The sequence below is a fragment of the Rutidosis leptorrhynchoides genome, unplaced genomic scaffold (assembly GCF_046630445.1).
Source record: "Rutidosis leptorrhynchoides isolate AG116_Rl617_1_P2 unplaced genomic scaffold, CSIRO_AGI_Rlap_v1 contig280, whole genome shotgun sequence".
Lineage (NCBI taxonomy): Eukaryota > Viridiplantae > Streptophyta > Magnoliopsida > Asterales > Asteraceae > Rutidosis > Rutidosis leptorrhynchoides.
The window spans coordinates 54,816-67,336 of record NW_027266526.1 but is presented as its reverse complement, the minus strand read 5'-3'; the positions used below and the strand labels follow the sequence as shown (position 1 = coordinate 67,336).

The following is a 12,521-nucleotide window of genomic DNA, read 5'->3' as shown; positions in this document are numbered from 1 at the left end:
GAGACTTTCACATAACATTCTCAAATGTGCACCTTAACAAATCTCCCTATCACGTATAAGTCACTTGCGTAAGGCATTTTACCCCTTGGTATAGATATCTTTTCGCACCTTAACAAATCTCCTTCTCACGTGTAAGTCGTTTTCGTAAGGCATTTTTCCCCTTAGTATAGATATCTTTTTGCACCGATATTATTCCAGCTCAAGAATCTCCAACTTGGCCCACCGACTTTGGTAGCTGCCGATGGGGAGGATACCTACCCCGTTAAACTCCACCTCAATTGCCTGGCCTAGCCTGGGTAAGCGAGAAGCAAGGGGGGCACCATTCACCGCCTCGATTAAGGAGTCACATCCAACATTTTCTTTCATGAAGATATTCACCAAACGATGATACCCATAAGGAGGAGGCCATCAATCAACTATCAACTCTAATACCACTTATGAGCAATGCAATAGAAGCCCAATACATTTACCCGTCAAATTGAATCTAAGTCTAAACTCATGTTGGACTCACCTTTATTAAAAAAACTAGAATAATAAATTATTGGCCTATTAAGATATATTAACTACTCCAATTACACTACATTCCTGTAGGATTTTGTTTTTTTTTTTCATCTGACACCCTTACAAGAGTTGTTTAATAAAATAGACAGAAGAGAGTAGAAAGAAAAACCATTAGAGGGAAAGAAAATCATTACAAGTTCAATAATCAATCACGACAAAAGCTAACAACTATGAAGCTTAAACTAAAATTTTATATTAATTTAAAAGAAGAGCCCGACTAAAATAAGGGAATCAAATATTATATTAAGATTTATCAGACCAACTTGTAAAACTCATCCTTTGTTATTATTATTTTTTGGTCGAAAATACTCATCCTTTACTCAAAAGCTAATCTGATAGAGATTCCAGATTTCCATTCTACGCCAAGGAATGACTCATTTTCGTTTGGTTTGCGTGTGGAATTCTGCTCAATGAATCAGTAATGGCTTTACACAGGAGAAGTCGGATAGATCGATGCCTGTGAGAAAGAGAACAAGGCAAACTCTGCTCATCGTCTTCGCTTTAAGAGAGTTGGACTGATCCTCCGCAAGAACTGACATTTATTCGTTGAACAACATTGCGACAATCTTCAAGCCGCAATGTCGATTTGTTGATTTGGTGGTCCTGTGCTTTCTAAGGAGACTATTTCACTCGTCTTGCGCGCTCTTTAAGTTGTTGTTTCATGAATCAAAATCTCATGTACTTGATCTGCAAGGGCTACGACAAAAATGAATCTCCTGTGCGGTTGGGATGCAACGCTGCTCCCTCGTCTTGTAGCCGAGAAATCGCTGAGCAGAGGCTTATGAAAGTGATTGCATGATACTGAAGAAAAAGCAGATGGGCTAACTACTAGCGTGTATTTTCCACGACAGTTCATATGAAAACCTCACGCAAAATCAAGATCTAGAGATATGGATGCCTTATTTCACGTGTTTTGACTTGTTTACCAGTATGATACGATAGACACCAAGTCTTGGCGTGCCGGGGCACATTAGGCAACCCGTTAATTTAATGATCATGTCCAGCATATTAAAAAAGAAGAAGAAGCTATTTTCAGCAATTGGAATGAGTAAGCTATTGGGTTTCCTCGCGGGTTTGTTACCATAAACACATCGTTGTAAAGCAAAAGCTGCCGCTAAAGAGTATTAACACATGCGAAAACAAGGGCCGGTCGCTGTGGAGATCCAAGGTCACTGCGAACGAAACAGAAAACTCGAAAAAGAACATGGCTCGAGCAGAAATAAGTAAATGAATTGAACTACGAGCGAGGCTACCTGTTTATATTTTCCTAATAACTGATATTGATTGGATGACTCGTTTATTGTTTTGAGATTGTAATGCTTACATAAGTCACCTATTAATGTTTCGAAGATGTGTTATGATATAATCCAAAGGAAGTGAATTGTGCTAATTATATATCCATCGTTTTGGGAGGTAAGCATCTGAGCTGATTTAATTTGAGAACGAGGCCATCAATGGCTGACAACACTTTTGAGTTTATTGGAGAGTTCAATTAATTTCATCATATTTGTTACGATATTTACATATGAAACCACGTCTTCATCTAACGATTGAAACTCTTAGAACAAATGACATTAATCTCACATAATTTCACATTATATTAGAGTATGAATTTCTGAGTTTAAATCTTTCTAAAGTCTGCTAATAATTGGAATTTAATAGGTGTAGGTGTAGATTATTTCGTGGATGATACCAATAAGAAATTCGAATTCAAAAGTTTAAGTTAATAGGTGGAGGGAGACCACATCTCTATAAAGCCATAGTCAAGTGATGTGAGTTTTTTCAACATTCCCTCTCATTTGCAAGTCAGATTAGAATCATTAAGCTGCTTAAGTTGTTAAATGAAGGATTGATTCAATATTCAAATATTCTAACACTACTCTTTATATGTAGGTTGGACTGTGGCCTAAAATTATAGCGTGAAAATAAATGAGCATGTGAGCCCATAGTTAAGCGACGTGAGATTGTTTCAACAGATGCCGTAATCACTGTGTAGAAAAAGGTTATGGAAAGTGTTCCTTCTGACTATTGATTTGAATTTTACTACGCTCTAAAATACTGTTAGCGAGTGTTCCTCGAAGGCTTGGCTGTGTTTGGCGCATTTTGATTACAGCCGTTGTTGTTTTCAAGGAACCTGGCTCATACAAGGGCAAGTCATGGACGCGTGTTAGGTGTAGAGAAATGACATGTCAATTTTCCGTAGAGCGATTGCTGCACGCCTCACCGTTTTTTCCCTCCTATGGTGGCTATGTATCTACATCGTATCTACGTTGAAGTTGACAGTAATTAAGGAAATTAGGCGAAACAAATGTAACTATTATCCTGACCATAGGAATCTCTGTTGATAAGGATAGTCTAGCCAACCCTTCAGTTTAACCGGAAATGTGAACGAATTCGACTTTTCCAAGTCGATGGACACGCTAAAAGTTAAGAAAGCAGTTGAGTTCAAGAAAGCATGCTGATCAAAAGGGCTTGGAAAAATGCACCTGCATCATGAGATCTCAGGAAAAAACATATTGATGATGAGACGCAGATGTTCCTAATTCTATGATTTTGTTCAACTCATTTGAGTTGCAAAGGCACGTGTTTCAAAAAATAAATAAATGACTTAACTAGAGACCAGAAAACGAAGACATTGACTATCTACACCGTAGATGAACAGTGTAGCTGATTCACCAGATTACCACCGCACGTCGCCAAACTGATCGAATGCTTCTGTTCATCGCATTGCTTGATTAAGAACGTAGCTAGGATAGTAATAAATGATATAGGATGTGTTTGGTTGAACTTTTGGAGAAAGTTTTTGGGAAAATGTAAATGATTTTAAGTTAAATGAGTTTTTCAAAATGCAAATTGTGTTTGTTAAATTGTAATATGAAAGTCTATTGTGAAGTATTTTTGGCAAAATATTTTTTGGAAAAATTATGTTTACAAAAGACCTTTGTGATTAAAAAAAAAAATCATCAAAAGAAAATTAAAAAAGTTGGCTAGTAAGGGTAGGTGGCCGTCGACAATCAAATTCTATCACCGGTAGTCAACAGATGAGGTTGCAATACCTTAGGCGATCTCGGAGACTACTGACAAGGGCTGCTTGGGGTCGACCGACCCTCGGTGAGGGTGCCATCAAGCGGTTGCGACCTCCGCGTGACCTCATGCAACTCAGTGAGATTGTGTGACCTCCGGCGACCTAGATTTGGGTCACTCAGCAAGGTTGCGTGACCCAAATCTAGGTTGTGGTGAGGTCGCGCTAGGTTGCTAGAGGTCGTGCGACTTCGCTGCAACCCATATTTGGGTTGCCATAGGTGGGTTACGAAACCGACGACACAGATTTGGGTCATAAGAAGTTGCACAACCACGGCAAGGGCTGCCTGGTTGTGCAACCTTAGGTGGCCCTTCATGGGTGTTGCGCGATCCTTGTTGGGGTTGCCCAACCGCCTACCCTTTGCCGACAATCGCTCGTAGCCATGCCGATCATGTTCAATGAAAAAGAAGATGAACAGTAGCTCATCATGCTCAGAAGGTAAAAGCTCAAGGCACCTTCAAAGTTGCCTTGGGCTTTCAGCCTTTGAAAGGCTTGCAGTTGGGAATTGGGGTTAAAAAAAAAAAAAAATTGCAGTTTGACCTAAAGGATTTTGGACACCCAAGGAGTTTTGGGAAAGCCTTTCCCCAACGCACCCACAGGGCCATTAACATCAATCAAAGGGCAAGTCGATTGACTTATATACCAGAGGCAAAATATGGCCCGACAATATACGAGGAAAGAGTAACGTTTTAAGTGATGATAGGGTATTGTTGTCGAGAAACGTTCGTTAGGAAATAATTAGTTGTCTCAGAAAATCGTCAACCGTATTACAGCCAGGGTTAATCAACACGTAACAATTGTGGAAGCAGCCCCCTTCTCATTGGGTCTTCCATATTGCTGATGATTTTCCACGACTCGAGAGCCTAATGGTTAGAAAAATCGCAGAACTTTACTGGATGTCCAAAGTTATAACGACCGGTTCAATGTTGACAATTTCATCCGCGCCGCCAACTTCTACATTCACGGGTCACTCCAGCCTTTCTCAAGCCTTATAAATACCTCCCACTCGCGGCTTAATCTCCAAATAATCTAGCCGCACCTGCCGTCTCATTTCCAAGTTAATCCACATGAGGGCTTCAAATACTCAATGCTTAGGGTTTCTACTCTTCCTCATCGGCGTTCTCCAATGTAAAGCTTTGGCTCGTTATTCGTGGTAAGTTCAAATGAGTGTTATACCGACATTTCCACATTGTCATATGCATGCAAACATTGGTTGGACTGCATTGCTCAAGTGTGTGAGATATTACAGGTCGAGGAAACGCCATACAAAAGATTATGTTGCACTAAGAACATCCTGACGGTGAATGGACAATTTCCTGGGCCGACTCTATATGTGCACAAAGGCGATACCATCATTGTTGATGTCTATAACAAGGCTAAATACAACATTACCATTCACTGGTATGAATGGTGTTCACATTATGTAGCATCGTCTTGAAGATTATTCTATCATTAGCATCTGAGTATATTAGTTGTGGTTGTTAGATAGAAGTGTCCTTTTATATGTGAAAGTAGTTCATGTGTCTTCCTTGTTGTCATGGACGATCCAAAAATTTAGAGTATATAGGCACTCAAAAGTCATCAGGCATAGCCCACGCCATTTCGAACCATATGGAGAGCATGTCCTTTTTTAGTATATTTCTTTGTACATTACTAGCTTTTTTCAACATCTTTTTGTTATTTTGTTAATATAGATATGGTTCTTGAGAACAATTTCTCAACGTCATTTTATGGCTGCTTGAAAATTTGTGCTAATTGAATGGTGGAAGATTTTACTGTAGGCACGGTGTGAAACAACCAAGATATCCATGGTCTGATGGACCAGAGTATATAACCCAATGCCCAATACAGCCAGGAGCTAAGTTTAGTCAGAAGGTAATATTCTCCATAGAAGAAGGGACCTTATGGTGGCATGCTCATAGTGACTGGTCAAGAGCCACTGTGCATGGAGCCATTGTTATTTATCCCAAAAAAGATTCAAGCTATCCCTTTTTGAAACCTGATGCTGAAGTACCTATTATATTAGGTAATTCACAAATTTGGTTGAGTAATTAATATGTGCTTGTTGGCTATTACATTTTCATAAAAAGTATAGTGCAATCAAACATAATTGATTTTTGATCATTCAAAATTTCAAACATAACGATATGTGCAGGAGAATGGTGGAAGAAACCGATAATGGAGGTCTATCATGAAATGCTCAGAACCGGGGGAGACCCAAATGTTTCCGATGCCTATACTATCAATGGTCAACCCGGAGATCTTTACCCATGCTCAAAGCAAGGTTAGAGACGCCATGTCACGCCATGTCTTCTTCTTCTTCTTCTTCTTCTTCTTCTTCTTGCCTAGTGTGATAGAAATTAATGGTAAAATTAAACTACATCTCCTACACCTATGGTTTTTATATTCACATATAAATGTCAAGATGCTTGCTTGCTTTGCAAGAAGTTCCCATAGTCTTTAATACATGCGTATACCAACATGTAAGGATGTGACCCCGCATCTACTTGCTTTCGAAAGCCATATAACATTTTAAAAGCTGGACGAACCATAGGGTCGTCCTAAAATGATATTATATGCACCGTGTAATTTCCTAATTGTCAGTTTTTAGGGTTAGCAAGAGCTGTTGCCATCCTCTTATTATCATTTTCTGTTCTTTAATATGAAAAATGCCTGTCTCATTCCTGATGCAGACCCATCTCCCACCCAAGGCTGTTGAACAATAAATTATGATAATTATGCGATAAATTCAACCAACCATCAAAATAAGAAATGTTGGTTGACCATGCTCAGATGGATTGTTCCCCAAATGGAATATTCAAACGGTGGGACTTTGTGCTTAAACTATTTTTGGCTTAGACATTAAGTATGGTATCTTCTCTACAGTTTTTCTTCCGTATGTTTGTAATTATTTACGGTGTAATTTTGTTTCAGATACTTTCAAATTAAGGGTTGAGCAAGGCAAGACATATTTGCTGCGAATAATCAACGCGGCCATGCAAGACCTCCTCTTCTTCTCCATTGCCAACCACAGCGTCACGGTCGTCGCGACGGACGCGAGCTACACTAAGCCCTTGACGAGAGATATCATCACAATATCTCCCGGTCAAACCATCGACGTCCTCCTCAAAGCCAACCAAAACCCTGACCACTATTATATGGCTGCTAGGGTTTACTCTAGCGCTCTCGGCGTGGCTTATGATAACACAACCACCACGGCCGTGGTGGAATACTCTGGAAAGTATGCTCCAACCTCGCCAACTCCTTTGCCGCAACTTCCTTATTACAACGACACTTCCGCGTCAGTCAATTTCACCGGCAGCCTCCGAAGCTTAGCGAGCGACGAGCACCCCATCGACGTCCCCAAGCATATAACCAACCATTTCATCTTCACTATCTCCGTTAACTCATTCCCGTGTCCAAACAATTCCTGCGCGGGCCCCAATGGGACCCGTCTCGCTGCAAGCGTGAACAACATAAGTTTCACGAACCCCTCGATCGACATCCTCCAAGCTTATTATTACGGCATCAAAGGCGTGTTCGGAACCCGGCTTCCCAGCTTCCCACCATACATCTTCAATTTCACGGCTGACGACTTGCCGCTGGACCTGGAGACGCCAAAGCGTGGGACGGAGGCGAAGGTACTGAAGTATAACTCGACCGTGGACCTCGTTTTCCAGGGGACGAACTTGGAGGCCGGGACCGATCACCCGATCCATCTGCATGGATATAGCTTCTATGTCGTTGGTTGGGGATTTGGGAACTTCGACCTCAAGAAGGATCCTTTGGATTATAATCTGGTGGATCCACCTTTGCAGAACACCATTGCCGTGCCGAAGAACGGGTGGACTACGATAAGATTCAGGGCGGACAATCCTGGTGAGTTTGAACTAATGTTTGACTTAGGCTTTATATATGTTAATATCTATTGGTATTATCTCGGCCCTATATTCTTTTCCGTGCTTGTTTCTTTTAATCTATGCTTAAATTAATGTCATCCAGAGCAATTTTATACAGATATCTATTGCGTAGATAGAAAATTACTGGAACTGATTGTGACAAAAATGGGCAGGAGTGTGGTTCATGCACTGCCACATAGAGCGGCACCTGACATGGGGCATGGACACGGCGTTCATCGTGAGGAATGGAGTTCCCCCGAACACCCACTTGCTGTCGCCACCACCCGACATGCCGCCTTGTTGATTCTTCTTCGCTTTCCGTCCGTTTTGGGGGAGACCTGATGAAGACACTTACCGTCGCCGGGCGATTCGCGTTTGGTTTTTCGTGCTTCCGTTTAGTTTCGTTTAAAATGCCGTCTCAATAACCTGTGGGCGATGGTATCGATTTGGATGCTGGTGCACCGCAACATAGAGCTAGTCTTTTCTAGGAATAAGATGGTCGTTTATTTATCCATTTTAATGGGATCCGATCCCATCTCTCTGTCTCTTCGTGATGTTAGTACATGAATTGTAAATCATGTGTACCAAAACTATTTCAACTATTAATAAAATGGGTCGTCTGGCAATACTCGCATGTTCCAAATTGGCTTGATTGGCATGGTATAAAAATGATGCAATATTTTCTTGCCTCTCGTGTTCCAACCTTTCCGCCGCCGAGACCGATGCCCAAGGGTCAGGTTGTGGTGAAACTGAGCTTATTTTTTCGGCCGTTGTTGGGTTTTATGCCCATCCGCCGGACCTAATTTCCTCTCGCCAGCCAATAGTTTCAGGTCATGCGTAAGCTTATTTATTACCATGAAGTCTAACTATTGAAAAGTACATACATCATCTCCCTCTCTAGGTAAATTGCACCAAGGCTTATACTAAAGCGGTTCTTCTGTTCTTCTTCTTGCAACTCATATGAACAAAAAAGCAAAAGAAAAAGCGGTTCTTATATGCAAGCATCATATTTTACTATTTTACTTTGATAAAAGAAATACGGTTAGAAAATCTCAAAAAAGATAAGAAACGAGCTGCAAAAGAACACTTCAAGTGCCAAAAATTGGCACAAAGAGATACTTAAGTGCCAAAACTTACGAAAGTGCCACTTTTTATGAAAAATTGGACACTTGAGTGCCACATCTGGCGAACCTTGCCGGAAATCCTACGTGGCATTTTTTAAATTAATTTTCTTGCTTACGTGGCTCGCCGGAATGCCGAATCGACAAAACACACACAAAAACGACGTCATTTTGACATAATTTGAATTTTAATATAATATAAAATTAATTAAATTAAATTTAAAACAAAATAATAATATATATTTATTTTAAAAAAATGGAGGAGGAGGAAGGCAACTGGCGGCTGAGGGCTAACTCTTGTCGTTGCTGCCTCCTCCCTATCACCGGAAAGTGGGGGAGGGTCGGTCGTGGCTGCCGAGCCTTGGTCGAGGGCCGGCGGCTCCAGCCGACAAACGGCGAGGGCCTGCCTGGGGTTAGGGCACACTGGCCCTCGCGGTCGGTTGGTTGGGGCCGCCAGCCCTTGGCTAGGGCTTGGTAGCCCCGACCGACCCTCCCCCACCTCCTCGGCGATGGAGGGGACATGGTGGCAACAACAGCGAGGGCTGAGCCCTCATCGTTGGCTACCTTTCTCCTCCTCCTTCCCTCCCCAGCCCCCCACCCCTTTTTAAATTAATTTATTAAATAATTAATTATTTTTTTAATTTTAATTTAATTAATTATTATATTAAAATTCGAATTATACCAAAAATGACATCGTTTTGACACTGTTTAGTCACATCAACATACAAAATGATGTTGTTTTGCGCGCAGCTCACCGGAAAATTGCCATGTTAGTGTTTTGGCCGGATTTTCTCGCTAGTGGTACTTAATTGATTCATTTTGCTCCGATTTTAGCACTTAAGTGTCTCTTTATACCCACTTTTGGCACTCCAGGAGCTCGGGTGTCAAAAACAAGCTTAATAGAGAATTGTGGAATTTATGCATATTTGATGTGTATAAAAGAAGAGCAGTGAGCCTATTTATAAACTATATTAGATGATTATCTAAGATAACATATCAATAAAAGATATGCACAATCAAAGGGCAATATATACGCAATCCTAAGATATATAAAAAATCAAGAGATATATCCTAATTGATCTTTTCCTTCTTCCGATTCGCCGTCTGTATCTGGTCACGCATTGATATCATGAAGGCAGTGTCGTGAGTTTCCTTTCAAATTCGCCTCTGTTCGACCTTCGCTTGACCTTTTAACTGTGTTGTTCAAAGGAGAGGAAAAAAATGAGTGCTTTTCTCGAACGACTCCGTCGCATCTTCCGTGGTAAGGAAGAAGATGGTCATCACCATCGTCAAACTGAGAGAAATCTTGGTTATGGTGGTCTTCTTCTTGAGCAAATTCGCAGTGCTTTTGGTTCATTGCGCACGTACCATCATCATCAAGAACAAGAATCATCGCAATCACTCACATTCGCACCGCCTTCTTTATAGCCCCTTCGTGTCCATGTTGTTGTGCATAATCCTTTGATCGGAGACTTGATCGGGTTGCAAAATGAGCCGAAATTTAGCATGACCGTTGATGTACTGATAATGGCTGGGCTAAATCAGTCTTCTCACCATCAAGAACAAGAATTATCGCAGTCACTCACATTCGCACCACCTTTTTTATTGCCCCTTCGTGTCCATCCTGCTGTGCACAATCCTTTGACCAGGGACCTGATTGGGTTGCAAAATGAGCTGAAATTTGGCATGACTGTTTGTGCATTGATAATGGCTACGCTAAGTTGGTATTCCCATGGCACATCTCCTTCAGCTTTTGTGAAACTATCACATTTTGCGTCAAAGCCCTTTATTGTCTCCTTTAGTGACCTGTTTGTTTCTCCAGCCAAACCGCTGCTGGTTTCCTCTCCCTCGAAGCAATATTTAGGCCAATCACCTCAACCTTGCAATAATGAGCCGTCTTCACCTTTGTTGAAAACATCCTTGCCAACCCCAAAAGTTGAACAACATTCTTCGCAAAGTGCTAAAGAATGTAAACCAGTCTTTAATGCAGCAATTTTCCGGACCAAACCAACATCAGTTTCCACTGACTCGAATAAGTATGTGCCTCAATTAGAGACCTCACAATCACTACTATCGAATACCAACGAGCCATCACCTTTAAAATTCACACCTCCTTCATCATCCTCCACTTGCCATGTTGTTGTGCACAATCCAATGACCGGAGACCCGATCAGGCCTAAAAGTGAGCCAAATTTGAGCAGGGGTGTCAGTGGCTTAACTCAGTCTTCTGATGTCACATCTCCTTTCAAAGCAGTTCCTTCAGGTTCTCTGAAACCGTCCCCTTCTGTATCAAAGCTATCAACCGTCACGTCTAGTGATCCATTTGTTTCCCCAGCCAAACCGGCGGCCCTTTCTGCTCTTCCAGCTGTTTCGAAGACCATACCACCACCAATTTCTGGTTACTTAAATCAGAATATAGCCAAACCACCTCAGCCTTCCGATTGTTATAATTATGGTTATAATTATGGTTAATGGATCAATAAAAGCCAATAAATTAAGATACGTCTTTTCTGTTCACGTATCTCTTTTGGATTCATGAATTCCCTAAACTTTTTTGTTCACGTATCTATTGAATTCATGAATTTCCTATATTCATGTATCTTTTAGTTCATGTATTTATTGAGTTCACGAATCTCTTGAATTCACGTGTCTTTGGATTCATGAATCTCTTGGATTCACGTATCTTTTGATTAATGAATTTTGTGAATACACGCGTCTATTTAATTCATGTATCTCTTTTGTACATGAACTAAAAATCTCTGTAAATAGATGGGAGCATAGAGTTTCATTACAGTTTTTGGTTTTTCCGACTCAATTCCAAAAAGGCTCTGATATACTTTTTTACTCTTCTGATTTTTCTGAGTGTGTTGGTTCAATTTAACAGTTTGACTGAGTCTTGTTTGCATAGCGCTAATCCCACTAATCCAAACAGGTTCGACGTGTTGTATCTTGGGAGACATAGTTCGTGAATCTGCGGAGCACCATTGGCAGGAACTAATTGCCTTAAGGGAACTAATTGCCTTAAGGAGATTTGGATATCCGTACCCCATCAATTTCATGTTTTGATTGCAACAAATAGTTTGTGTTTTCTTTGGATTAATTTCCAACACTGATGAGCTGTCTTCTTTTGGTGTGCAGGCTTCTTTTTCGTCGACAACAACCTTGCCTACCCCCAAAAGCACAAAAACATTATGTTGAGCAATATAAATGGGGTGTACCTCCAAGTGTTTCAGGGACCAAACCGCCTCGGCCTTCAAATGAGCTTCTTCATCTTGTGTGCAGTCTCCTTCTTTGTAAAAGCCAAACTCACGTATCCCAAAAGTGCAAGAACATTCTGCTAGACAATATAAGCTAGTCTTATGTACAGTTTTTGTTTTTTTGGTGAAAGGTAATAATTATATTGAGGAAAGACCAAATGTACAAAAAATCAAGGCATCAATTCACACTCAAAATAATAGATCATAGTGAGTGGAAGGATGTTGGAATGTAGAAGTCACAGTCGTGGCAATCCAAAAGTACGACAAACAACTGGCAAACAGATACAAAACGCCCTAAAGTAGGGAGAAGAACATCCTCAGCAAGCAGCAAAAACCGCTGCACTTAAGGCCTTAAAGAAGACACACCAGCTGAATGTTTATGTTTAGAAAGATACTTCCCCTATTTATAGCTTCCCCAAGGATATTGAAGATTAGATAAAGCGAGACATAATGCGAGCGGTTCTCCAGGAACCACTATCTCCATCGATCTACAGGGATTATATTGCAACTCTTTTATATGCGGCGGACTTCTACATGGAGGTAATGACGATGCATGACTATTTAATGTTCCTATTATGCTGTGCAAATTAATGTTTGGCAA

General features: G+C 40.9%; 1 pseudogene; it reads left to right on the top strand.

The window, feature by feature from the left end:
* The first annotated feature begins 4,710 nt into the window (after nucleotides 1-4,710).
* LOC139882536 (laccase-15-like) lies at nucleotides 4,711-7,846 on the top strand (annotated as a pseudogene).
* Nucleotides 7,847-12,521: the final 4,675 nt, after the last annotated feature.